The sequence below is a fragment of the Pseudonaja textilis genome, chromosome 11 (assembly GCF_049901715.1).
Source record: "Pseudonaja textilis isolate UNSWEBS1 chromosome 11, rPseTex1.2, whole genome shotgun sequence".
Taxonomy (NCBI): Eukaryota; Metazoa; Chordata; class Lepidosauria; order Squamata; family Elapidae; genus Pseudonaja; species Pseudonaja textilis.
The window spans coordinates 18,868,202-18,881,488 of record NC_142000.1 but is presented as its reverse complement, the minus strand read 5'-3'; the positions used below and the strand labels follow the sequence as shown (position 1 = coordinate 18,881,488).

The following is a 13,287-nucleotide window of genomic DNA, read 5'->3' as shown; positions in this document are numbered from 1 at the left end:
TTTGGAAAACCATTCCTACTCCCACACCACAATCCCAAACTGTATAGCTAAAAGTCTGTAGAGATTCTCAGTCCTCCAGGCCAAAAGTGCTTTTCCAGGAGGCAACTGGACTTTCTGTTTTTTCTTTGGAAGATGTTTCGCTTCTCATCCAAGAAGCTTCTTCAGCTCCTTCCATTCTCCACTATCCTATCGGAGCCGTATCCATATCTGTATATTGATACAGGATCAATCTGCTTGATTGGCCACAAAGGAATAATGCGGTTTAAGAGTGGGAAATTATTTTAACAGCAATCCGATAGGTATCTTCAAAGATTATAGCAGCCATTTTGCATTATTAAGCTCCCCCCGCCCCGCCCCCCCCAAAACCAAAAAAACTTGTATCGAGTGATGTGCATTCAAATGCTGCTTTCGGATATTCGTATGCTCCCATGGCAGATAAGTGTTTATTTTCCTTGTACAACCAAACACCTGTGGCGACACGATGTCTGGCTTTGTAAAGAAGTTTGCAACACCAGTGTATAATTCCTTTGCATACGTTGCGTGCAAAATACAGACTTTGTCACAGAAGTATAATCCAGCCGTCCAAGGAAGACTGTATTTAACTGGATTTGGAAAGAACAATGTAAGATTATTCTAGCAAACAGTCTACAAATCTTATCTTTGTAGACTATATTTACATAGAGTTGTATTGTATAATAGATGGATATATCTATCTGTCATCATCATTATCTCTCTCTCATTCTATTGACTCTTTCTCTCTTTCTCTAATATCTACCTTCAGTGTCTGTCTATCTATCTATTATCTAACACCTTCCTCCCTTCCTCTCCTCCTCCTCCCTTCCTCTCTCCCTCCCTCCCTCCTTAATTCTCTTCCCTTCCTTCCTCTCCCTCCTTAATTCTCCTTCCTTCCTTCCTCTCCCTCCCTCCCTCTCCCCCTCTCCTTCCTTAATTCTCCTTCCTTTGCCACTTAGAACAGTCACTAAGTGAACTATTGTAAGTCGAGGACTACATATGTAGTGGGCAACCACATATGTTATGTCTGAGAGCATTCTGGCCTGTCACCACAAGACCAGATGTGCTTTCCTTTCTTGAGTTTCGTCTGGGCTAATTAGATTCTTGTAAACATTTTCATCCTCCTTTCCATCCTTCCTCACCTCCTTAAATTCAGCCTTGCGCGCTGGGCCTGTAACTCTTAGGACAGTCTCTTGATTCGACAGCCCTTTTTAAATTAATAGAATAACAGGGAGCAGACGAGCATATCTGTTAATTTTTCAAACCGTTTTTATTTCGCACAAATTAGCATGGGTCTTGGAGGGCAAACTGACAAAGAGGTTATTGGTAAACTGTGTATTTAATTAATTGAAAGAGAGAGAGAGAGAGGAAGAAAGAGGAAGAGAGACTCCGATGGCTCTTGCCGTTGTTATTAAAAAGTCGAATCCGTGTTGTTGCCAGTCCTTGATTATAATTAGCACCTGGGGGAATTAAATATTTAGCATTAGTAATGTAACAACGCAAAGGACACAAATTTCTATTTTTGCAATGAAAGCAATGCGACATAAGTGCGAACGCCGGAGCCGACAGCTGTGACAGCCCAAACAGCTTGGGATATTTCAATAAGACACTCGTCGGACAGCTAGACTTGCTGGGTTATTATTTGGAAAAAAATATATATCTGTGAGCAGAAGTCCCTCTGGAGGGCTGTTACCCCAAGTATTTAAACGTGCTTGCCGTGCCAAACAGTTGAGCAAACGTTTAGTGATAAGGACTTGAAACGTAGAGTTTTCCCCATCCAGCCTTTCTTTTCTTTTAAAAAAAACCAACAACTAAAAACTCAGCTTTTAAAAATACGTGTGTGTGTGTGTGTGTGTGTGTGTGTGTGTGTACCCCCCCCCCCCCAATGGGGTGTGGATGAAGGGATAAGAACACAGAGATTTGTTTCTTTTAAGTTTAATTACATTTTAAGCATCAGTGCTTTTGGTAAAACAACATGAGAAGTTGGGCTGTGAGGCCTTAATGAGCTGCAGTTGGCAAAAGAGGTCTAGAAAGCCAAAGGCATTTCTTCACGAAATGAATGGGATAAAAGGAGCTGAGCTGAGCTTAAGCCCACTCTGATGGTTGAGCTAAGCTTAAATCCTTACATTAGAACTGGGACTCCTCTCAATTTTCATTGTTGTTGTTTTTTTTTTATAATTTGATCACGTCGAGACCTGAAACAGCTGCCTGTTGCTGCGTTTATTGTTTACAGCAGACTCAGTTATGGGTGGATTTAAACCCTAAGCCCAACCTTCTCAATATGTTTTCATCTTTGAAATATTTCTTTCTGAAAAGCTGGCCGGGGAAGCGAAAGCTGAAAGGTGAGTTAATTCAGGGGCTGCTTTGTTCTTGTTTCGAACAACGACAACCAATATCCCAAAATATCCTTCTGGACAGAAAATGCACCTTGAGTAGCTAGAAAGATACCTTGTTGTCTGTAATCGTTGTGGTGTGATGTATCCAGTATCCAGATTTGGGGTATGCTTTGTTCTTTATTTTCAACACCTGTTTCTTGGATAAATGAGCTTTTTTCCTGTCACTCTCAGGAATTCTGTTTGGTTGTCTGTTTTTTAAAATGAGTTTAGTGGTACAGGTAAAATGTTTCCATGTTAATATCACACTTCTTCTTTTACCTTTTTGAATAGTGTATGTGTGTGAGCAAATACAGGTAAGTCCTCAGGTTAGGACAGCAACTGAGACCGGAATTGGTGTCACTAAGCATTGGGATTGCAAAGCATGAGATCATGGGACCACATCGTTCACCAATGGCCATCCCAGCAATCTTGGTTGGTCTCCTAACTACAGACTCATGAACGTTACGCAAGGACCTCATATCCTACCTGGCCAGCTGGGTGACTTTGGGCCAGTCAATTCCTTTCAGCCCTAGGAAGGAACCCAGGGCAGACCACTTCCGAAATCTTCTCAAGCAAACTGCAAGGACCTGTCCAGGCGCTACCTGAGAATCAGACATGATGGGATGGAAGGGAGAAAAAAAAGTTTTTCTTTTCTTAAAAATCAATTTCTCTTTCACTCCATCTGTTTCTTTCTCTCCTATCATATCATGTCTGCCACCCTATCTATCTATCTATCTGTCTATCTATCTATCTATCTATCTATCTATCTATCTATCTATCTATCTATCTATCTATCTATCTATCTATCATCTATCATCTATCTCTATCTATCTATCTATCTATCTATCTATCTATCTATCTATCTATCTATCTATCTATCTATCTATCATATCTCCCTGCCTGCCTGGCTGTCTGTCTGTCTCTCTGTCTGTCTATCTATCTATCTATCTATCTATCTATCTATCTATCTATCTATCTATCTATCTATCTATCTATCTATCTATCTATCTATCTATCTATCTATCTATCTATCTATCTATCTATCTATCCTCATTCCAGATCTATCTTGAAGGAGATGGGGGGGAAACACAGCTGTTATCCAGAATGTCAAAAAGAGACGGGCCACTGGGAAAAAAATTACAAAGAAGCAAAGTCACAGTCTGTCAACAAAGATTTCAGCATTTCAAAGCTTTCTATCCCAAACTTAAAATCAAAGGAGGGATACTTCGCATCTAAGTCTCAGCAGCAACCTGATATATTATCTCCCGTGACCTGCAGAACCTGAAACAGAGATCTGACATACTGCAAGAGCCTCAGATCCTTTTAATCGGAGATGCCAGAAATGAAACCTAAGGACTTTGTGACCCCTTAATGTCTCACTGGAAAGATTTGTGGTGGAAGTTGCTTTCACTCATTGAAGAGAATAGAATTCTTTATGGGCCAAGTGTGATTGGACACACAAGGAATTTGTCTTGGTGCAAATGCTCTCGGTGTACATAAAAGAAAAGATACATTCGTCAAGAATCATCAGGTACAACACTTCATAATAATCATAGAATACAGTAAGCAATCAAATCATACTAGGAAACAGTCAATATAAATCGTAAGCGACAAAGTTGCAATCATACAGTCACAAGTGGGAGGAGATGGGTGAAAGGAAGGACGGGAGGATTAATAGAAATACTAATAGTAATGCAGACTTAGTAAATAGTTGGACAGTATTGAGGGAATTATTTGTTTAGCAGAATGATGGCGTTTAGGAAAAAAACTGTCCTTGTGTCTAGTTGTTCTGATGTGCAGTGCTATATAGCATTGTTTTGAGGGTAGGAATTGAAACAGTTTATGTGAGGCAGAGGTGGTATTCAGCAGGTTCTGACCAGTTCTGGAGAACCAGTAGTGGAAATTTTGAGTAGTTCAGAGAACCGGCAAATCCCACCTCTGACTGGCCCCGCCAACCCCATCTCTTTTCTGCCTCCCATTGAGTCCCAGCTGATCGGCTGGGTCTTCTTTTGTTGTCCTGCACAGGAGAACGGAGCTGGAAAGCAGGCTAGTGGGGTGGGGATTTTGCAGTATCCTTCCCATGCCACACCCACCAAGCCACACCCACAGAACCGGTATTAAAAATGTTTGAATCCCACCACTGATGCGAGGGGTCTGTAAATATTTTCACAACCCTCTTTTTGACTTCTTTGGTATACAGGTCCTCGATGGAAGGCAAGTTGGTAGCAATTGTTTTTTCTGCAGTCCTAATTACTCTCTGAAGTCCTTGTGTGACACCTGTAGAATTGTTGACGTTTTGTGGAAATCATCACCAACAGAAAAAAAAATCGAGGACATATATTTAGGGCCTATTAGAGTTCTAGATATTTCTGAACTGCTCAAATAATACTTATTTATGAATCAAATTGACACAGCTTCACTTATGATTCAGATCTGGGTGGCCTTACCACGCTATTGTAGCCATTCCATTGCGGTGTGTCTTCCGTGGGAATCGTGTAGTAAAGCCGATGTAATCTGTCAAGAACATTTTTGTACAGTGAGTTCATCCTGGAAATCAGACATGACAGGTTGCAAAGCAAATACATTATACCTGCTTTTTAAATATAGAACGATGTGGTGACAGGGAGGACTTACACATGGGAATATGAGAGGAGCAGGAGATACACCGGTATATCTTTTAAGAAAGCATGGTATTTTTAAAAAAAAAAAATGGGAAAAGACAACAAACATTCCAGCTACTGTTTGTGTCTATACATTCCTGGACCAACTCCACCAAATTTTGGTGGAAGAAGTGTCAGCTTGAGCTCAGCTTGGGCCAAAATTGTTGGAGAGCTACTTTGAACAAGTTGAGTAAGGAGCATCAGCCATGGGCCTCATGACTTTGCTAGAAAGTCATTGTATTGTTGTTTCTACAGCAATCTGTATCTTTCCTGGCTTCTCAGAGTCCAATTAAATCCCCAAGTGAGCCTCCAGCAGGGATCCTTGAATCAGATTGCCAAGATTCAAGCTGTTGTGAGAGGCTTCGGGGTTGTGAAAAGTTCACAACCGAAGTACTAACAGATAACAGATAATCAGAGTTGGAAGGGACCTTGTAGGTCATCTAGTCCAACCCCCCCGCCCAAGCAGGAGAGGCCCTACACCATTTCTGACAAATGGCAGTCCAATCTCTTCTTGAAAATCTCAAGTGATGAAGCTCCTACAACTTCTGATGGTTGATTATTCTCACTGTCAGAAAGTTTCTCCTTATCCCCAGCTTAAATCTCTCCTTGTTCAGTTTCCATCCATTATTCCTTGTCTGGCCTATAGGCACTTTAAAATATAGCTTGACCCCTTCCTCCTCTCTGGGGCAGCCCCTCAAATATTGGAAGACTGCTATCATGTCTCCCCTGGTCCTTCTCTTCCCTAGACTAGCCAAGCCCAGTTCCTGTAACCGTTCCTCATATATTTTAGTCTCCAGTCCCCTAATCATCCTGGTTGCTCTTCTCTGCACTTTTTCTAGAGTCTCAACATCTTTTTTATAATGTGGTGACCAAAAAAAAGTGTATATTCTGCTTCCTAAAAATCATTGGTAACGAATGTTTCTAGCTGTTGAAAGAGACATGGCAGAGGATCGAACCAAATATCGCCAATGAAATATTAATTTCTTTTTGCGTTTTGTTTTGAAATGTATAATAACCATGATCTAGGATCCAGGTGTAATATAAGCAGGTCCTCATGGATGTTTCTCCAGCCATCGACTGTTTGAATGGGCCCCTCCTGTTGCACCATTGTCCTCTTTTATTCTGTATTCTGCTTATCCCAATTTTCATTAGGAGAATTATTTTCATTCTTGAACTCTGGTTTCTCTCCCTCTCTCCTCTAAGGAATCCTGAATTCTATCACAATGATCTTGTCTGGGGATCTCAATTTCAGAAGATCACAATGGGCAATCTGACTTTCTGGTCTTCTGCTAACTCATTCATGAAGAGGACACTGGTCCCATGAGAAGAGGGAAGAACAAACTGGGTGAGACTTTGGGAACAGCAAATTCTTTCACTTCCTTCGTACCTACTTCTGGTCCAGTGATGTCCCAACCCCAGCAATTGTGGCCAACCGAAAAGGAAACCACTAATTTATTGTTTCTCAATCTTAATAACTTTCAGTCTGGCTGGCTCTGGAATTCTGAGAGTTGGCTCACCTGTCTTAAACTTGTGAAATCATCTACTAATTACTCGGAAGGAGTTCTGCTAAGGTGCAATTGCCAACCATTTGAAAGCAAGAAAACATATTGGGTCTCAGGAGCTCCATTTCTTTGGATTTTCTCCACCAGTCTATGACTTGAAAAGAACCCCTTTGGTCAGCCCATCACTATATTTCCAAGCAATTGAGCTCTGGATCCAGAATAACTATGGAGATTCTCAGTCATCCAGGTCATGGTTGTCCCAAAGGTGCTTTTTCAAGAGACAGCTGGAGTGAAGAAGCTTCTTGGATGAAAAGTTAAAAGTCTTCAAAGACAAACAAGAAAGTCTAGTTGCCTCTTGAAAAAGCACCTTGTGGATCAAGAAGTTCTCCCACTTCATCATGTCATGAAAAATTTGCCAAGCTTCTGTTGTTATTGAACCTGATAAGAAATCTTCTTAAAGCGATTCACATTTTGGAATTAGAGCTGCTTAAGTTTGGATAAAGTTAACCAAGAGGGAAATCCTTGCTAAGTGATGATTTGGAAGTCGGAAGAACGATTGTGCTAAATAACGTGTAACAACTCCCCCTTCACCCCAATTTTCTCATTCCTCCCTCCCTCCCTCCTCATTTCTTTCTTTCTTTTCCTTTTTTTTTAAAGCCTTGTATATGATGGTTAATTAGACAACATCTAATTTGGCTTAACATTTTTGCATGTGTCAGTTTTGTGAAAGGGAGACTATAATTAGGGAATACAGATCAAGTTTCTGTCAGACTTATAACCTCTCACTCTAATTTAATCTTCCTTTCCTTGGTGCGGTGTCACTGGCAGTGTGCAGAATGCCCCTCCTCCTTCACACTGTCTTTTACGCATGGCTAGTGACCACACTGCCCAGATTACAGTGACTTTAACATGGAATGGCTTGCACATTGCCAACAGCAAATGTCTCTACAGATGGAAGAGATGTACTCGGGAGGAGCAGTTTTCTTTCCAGACCCAGAGATTGACACCCTAGGCCACCCTCAACATGAAGACTCATGTCAAAAGATTTGAAGTTCTGACCATTGATCAGTATTACAAATACAACTGCCAACAGGTGTGAAGAAGTTGGCACCTCAAGTAGGGGAAAGAGGAGAGAAAGGCCACATCAGTTTATCATACAATGATAAACTTATGAAGAACAGTTGCATGAACTGGGCTGGCTAGTCTAGTGAAGAGAACAATCAGGGGAGACAGGATAGAGGTCTTCCAATATTTGAGGGGCTGCCACAGAGAGGAGGAAGGGGTCAAGCTATTTCCCAAAGCATCTGAAGGCCAGGCAAGGAACAAAGGATGGAAACTGATCAAGGAGAGATTCCACCCAGAAATAAGGAGTCATTTTCTGACAGAGCAATCAACCAGTGGAACAGAAGTTGCCTTCAGAAGTTGTGAGAGCTTCATCACTGGAAGCTTTCAAGAAGAGACTGGATTGCCATTTGTCAGAGATTATAGGGTTTCCTGCTTGGGTGGGGGTTGGACCAGATACAAGGTTACTTCCAACTCTATTAATCTGTAAATCTATCATTCAGAAGGCACACCTCAATCTCTTGATGGCCTACAGAAAGCCAACATCTAGTATAACTAGAAGCTATTCTTTGATTGTCTTAGATTAAAAGTCAAAATGAGAACAGGAGATCTCCCACTGGTAGAGTCTCTAGGTTTTCAGCCTTAAAAAGGTAAAAGTAAAGTTTTCCTTTGCACATACATGCTAATCATTTCTGGCTCTAGGGGGAGGTTCTTTCTTTCTTTCTTTCTTTCATCTCCGTTACAAAGCCGAAGAGCCAGTGCTGTCCGAAGACGTCTCTCTGGTCATGTGGCCAGCTGTTACCTTCCCACCAAAGGGGTCTCTATTTTTCTACTTGCATTTTTTTAACATGCTTTCAAACTGCTAGGTTGGCAGAAGCCGGGACAAGCAATGGGAGCTCACTCAGTTACACAATGCTAGGGATTTGAACCGCCGAACCGCTGACCTTTTCGATCGACAAGCTCAGGGTCTTAGCCATTGAGCCACTGCGTCCCTTCTCAGCCTTAACCTCTCTCCAAATAGCAGTATCAAAAGAAAGTCTTTTCAATTCCTCACTGGAAAACAACTTCTGGAAGTTTGAGTGCTAAGGAAGTTCTGTTCCTCTCAATTCTGTAAGAAGTTACTTGGAAAGGTCACCTACAATGATGACGGATGTTCTGCCAGTAGGTTCTTCATGGCCAGTTGTGTTTATCAGGCTCACTTCAGCTAAGCTAAGGTTGAAATGAATGATACAGAACGAGACGGAAAGGAATATGGCACAAACTACAGAAACCTTCTCGTATCAGCCCTATTTTTCCAGAAGACATTGAATGTGTTGAGGAAACATGCCAGGGTGGAGTTTTGTACTCATACATTTAATGAGATGTGTTTTGTATCTTTGGCAGAATAATATAGATGTTACTGATTTATTGTTTATCAGTACAGTGAAGGAGAAGGGTTGATGATAGTTCCTTAGACATAGATTCCGACATAGAAATAGCTGTTGGATGCCTAAATGCCAGTTATTTTGAGCAGATTAGGAATATGAAAAAAATAGAATAATTTAAATTTTTATTATGAAACTGCTTTGCGCATCAGTTGTTCTTTGTCTCCTTCTGTAAGATTTGGGACTCAGTTAAAAGAGAGTTACCATGTTTTAATCTATTTTTAACTTATTAAACCTTCCTTCCATCCTTCCCTTCTCTTCATCTTTCCTCTTCTTCTCTGTACTCCTTCCTTCCTCCAACCTTCCCTCCCTCCCTTCCCTCCTTCCTTTTTTCCCTCCTTCCTTCCCTTTTTCACCTTTCTGCCTTCCTACTTTTACTTTCTCTCCTCCCTCCCTCCCTCTTCCTTCCTTCCTTTCTTCCTTCCTTCCTTTCTGTCTTTCCTTCTATCTCTCTCCCTCCCTCTCCTTCCTTCCTTCCTTCCTTCCTTCCTTCCTTCCTTCCTTCCTTCCTTCCTTCCTTCCTTCCTTCCTTCCTTCCTTCCTTCCTTCCTTTCCTCAATTCATTTGAGGACTCTCCTTTTTTTTTCTTTTTCGCCCCCAAAAGACTCTCATTGATGTATGTGGTGTGGATTATCCTACAGCATTTTAACATGCCCTTAACAACGTATCATCAGATACATGAGAAGAAAAAGAGAGAGAGAGAGAGTTAATAATCTCAATGCCCACTATCTTCTAGTCCTTTCCCTCCCCGCGTTTTGTTGAAAAACCACTCTTAATTTGATCCATATCCTAAGTGTGCTTTCCAGTTACAAAAATTTATGATATGTATCAAGGAGAAGTGAAATGGTGATACGAAATTGTGACTGATGTAAAACAGACACAGAAAATGAGAGGCATTATGAAACTCACTTTGAAGTTGGGTAAAGCCAGAAAGCGATATTCATTTTAAATTAAACCTGCTGTTATAGATGGGTGCAGGGAAGTTTTTTTTTTAAACTCTCTCTCTCTCTCTCTCTCTCTCTCTCTCTCCTTTTTTGAATGTGGCTTTGTTACTTACTAAGAAGTTTTTGGAAATGTCCTAAGAGGAGGAGAAGAAAAAAAAATAGCTGGCATTGTCAAGATTACAAGGACAAGACAAAACATGTCCATTGCAAGATTTTCTGTCCCTTCTTAAGGCATTTCCTGGATCGTTTCAGGATTGGGCGGGGGGAAATGAAGTTTTGAAAGGCTACGCAAGTACTCCTCGTCTTACAATGGTTCGTTTAGTGACTGTTCAAAGTTACAACTTTGGAAATAAAAAGTGACTTCTGACCATTTTTCACAGTGACAATCTTTGCAGCATCTGCATTTATCACGCGGTCAAAATTCAGAGGCTTGGCAATTGATTCGTGTTCATGATGGCCGCAGCGTCCCGGGCAGTGGTGGGATTCAAGAATTTTTACTACCGGTTCTGTGGTCGTGGCTTGTGGGCATGGCTTGGTGGGGGGTGGCTTGGTGGGCGTGGCAGGGAAAGTTACTGCAAAATCCCCCTTCCCTCCCCACCCCACTAACCGGCTTTCCAGCTCTGTTCTCCTGTGCAGGGCAACCAAAGAAGAGCCAGCCGATCAGCTGGGACTCAATGGGAGGCAGAGAAGAAATGGGGTTGGCGGGGCCAGTCAGAGGTGGCATTGGCTGGTTCTCTGCAGGGGCAACTCTGTAGGCTGTCCTGAGTCCCAGGCTTGGTTGAGCCTCGTTGGATGGTGATGTCATGAAAGGGCTTTGGGCCATTCCTATTACGGCTTTACCTGGAGTAGGTCTTTGTTATGTAAAATAGACTGGCCTAGGCCAGAGTTAGCAAGGGTGGAGGGTGGCGGGCTGAGTTTCTGCCCCTCTGAGTTTCTACTTTTCTTTTTTAGAGGAAATATTCCGCCTCTTTTGTATATCCTAAAATATTTCACTTTCCTAGGAGAGGGGTGGGTTTTAATTTCCAAAAATTGGGATTGTAGGAAGAACGTGTGCATTTGGCATGCATGCGCTAAGTATACATGCGCAAAGTGCACTCAACAAGCCACACCCACTGAAACTTTTTTTTGAAATGCACCACTGTTCCACACCCATTTACACTCTGATTCAAACCTCCCAAGCGGCTTCAACGATTCTCAGAGAGAGTACTAATGACCAGACGACTGCAAGGAACATAAATCATTCCATGCTGCACCATTCAATCAGAACTGAAGAAGCTTCTTGGATGTGAAGTGAAACGTCTCCAAGGAAAACCAAAGAAAGTCCAGTTGCCTTTTGGAGAGAGAAAAAAAAAAAACATTTTGGGGACAATCAGGACTTGGATGACTGAGAATCTTCATCGACATTTACTGGAGAACTCCTTCAGCTGCCTGCAATGCTGTTGAATGTTTGAGAGGTTTAGCTAAATTGCTTGCCGATAAAATTTCATCTGAGCATCTTTCAAAGTTCCTATGGCTGGAATGAGCATACCCTGAAACATCCCAGGGGCTATTAAATCAGCCACATAAACACGGCATCACCAATTAGGATGACGTTTGCCACGGAGGGAAAGCATTAAAAAAAGCAAGCGTGCTGTTCATCTGCCCAGAAAGAGGGAAATATGTTAACACTTACACAACTGTTTTAAAACACAGCTCAAAAGTGAAGTATTAAATCCGCCTGTCGGGATCATTTATCAAAGCTTGATTTAATATTTCTCCTCTGGCTGGCAGAGGAGAAGGTAATCGTTTGCCAGGGTCCACGTGAAATTGTTGTTCAAGATTACCCGATGGGACGTTGTGATTTTCTCCCAATTAGGCTATCAAAATTAGTCTGGGAAGGGGGTGGGAAGAAATCTTCAGTCTCTTTACAAGCTGTTTAATTCTTCTAAAAAAAAAAAAAAATTCAGAGGCGGTATCCAATAGGTTCTGATCACTCCTGGAGAACCGGTAGCGGAAATTTTGAGTAGTTTGGAGAACCGGCCAATGCCACCTCTGATTGGCCCCGCCAACTCCATCTATTCTCTGCCTCCTATCAAGTCCCAGCTGATCGGCTGGGTCTTCTTTGGTTGCCTTGCACAGGAGAATGGAGCCGGAAAGCAGGTTAGTGGGTGGGGAAGGAATGGGGATTTTGCAGTATATCCTTCCCCTGCCACGCCCACCAAGCCACGCCCACAGAAACGGTAGTAAAAAATGTTGAATCCCACCACTGAAAAAAATGTGTTGTTATCAGACATAGGAACTTCCTTCAGCCTCCATGGAAAAACTAGGAAGAAGTCTGAAATTTTAGTGTGTGTCCTAATAACGCATCCTTGGAGAATTGAGGAGGAAAATGGCAAACGTCCTCATGTATCCACCCTCAAAATTTGAGAATAGATTAAACCAGATACTTCTTTGGATCAGTCAGCACTTCAAAAAGCTGGGATCAACATCCATGACATGATAACTGACCCATCCTTACACAGTTACACAAAGAAGGAATGTATTAATGAAACCTACAAACGCTTTTAAACTATGATGCAAGTATTAATCATTCCACCTGCTCTTGCAATCTTTAAAGGGAATTACATTCACTTATTAACGGTATTAACGATCAAACTATTTAAATTCATTTTTGTTCCTTTCCTTCCCTCCCTCCCTCTCTCTTTCCCTTGCCTCCCTCCCTTTTTCTTGCATTCTTTCTTCCTTTCTCTCTCTCTCTTTTCCTCCCTCCCTCCTTCCCTTCTTTCCTCTCTCTTTCCCTCCCCTCCCTGAAATATTTTTTCCAGTGATAACTTTAAGTGGATTTTGGGACGACAGCAAGGCCTTCTGGAAACATGGCGATGATTCGTTGACGTGATTCGATTGTTGGAGGAGATGAGATATTCTGCCCTTTTTCATTTGGAGTGAAGATGGCCTTTTTTTCCCCCCTGTTTAAAATGAAAAGTTGATGCGCTAAAAGCCCTGAGCAAGCCGAGTTAACTTTTCCATTTGCTTAAAAGGCTGCTGAAAATTGCATCCCTAGGATTTGATCATTTGTTAGTAACTTTCACTGTCACGGCATGTGGGCCTTTCTAGGAATTATGGTCTCCAATGCTCTGTGCTCCTTCTCCTATTCTAAACCCTTTTCATATCGCCAGATTTTTAGAATGGAATAGAGGGGTAGAGAATAGAACAGAACAGAATAGTATAGAATAGTTGAACAATAGAATTGAGTGGAGTGGAGTAGAGTAGAGGAAGGGAGAGAAGAGAAGAGAAGAGAAGAGAAGAGAAGAGAAGAGAAGAGAAGAGAA

General features: G+C 41.8%; 1 long non-coding RNA gene across 1 annotated transcript; it reads left to right on the top strand.

The window, feature by feature from the left end:
* The first annotated feature begins 3,439 nt into the window (after positions 1-3,439).
* Positions 3,440-7,026, top strand: LOC148124853 (uncharacterized). Its single transcript, XR_015744985.1, has 2 exons — positions 3,440-3,918; positions 6,251-7,026. It is a non-coding gene; the product is annotated as an uncharacterized LOC148124853 (long non-coding RNA).
* The last annotated feature ends 6,261 nt before the right edge of the window (positions 7,027-13,287 follow it).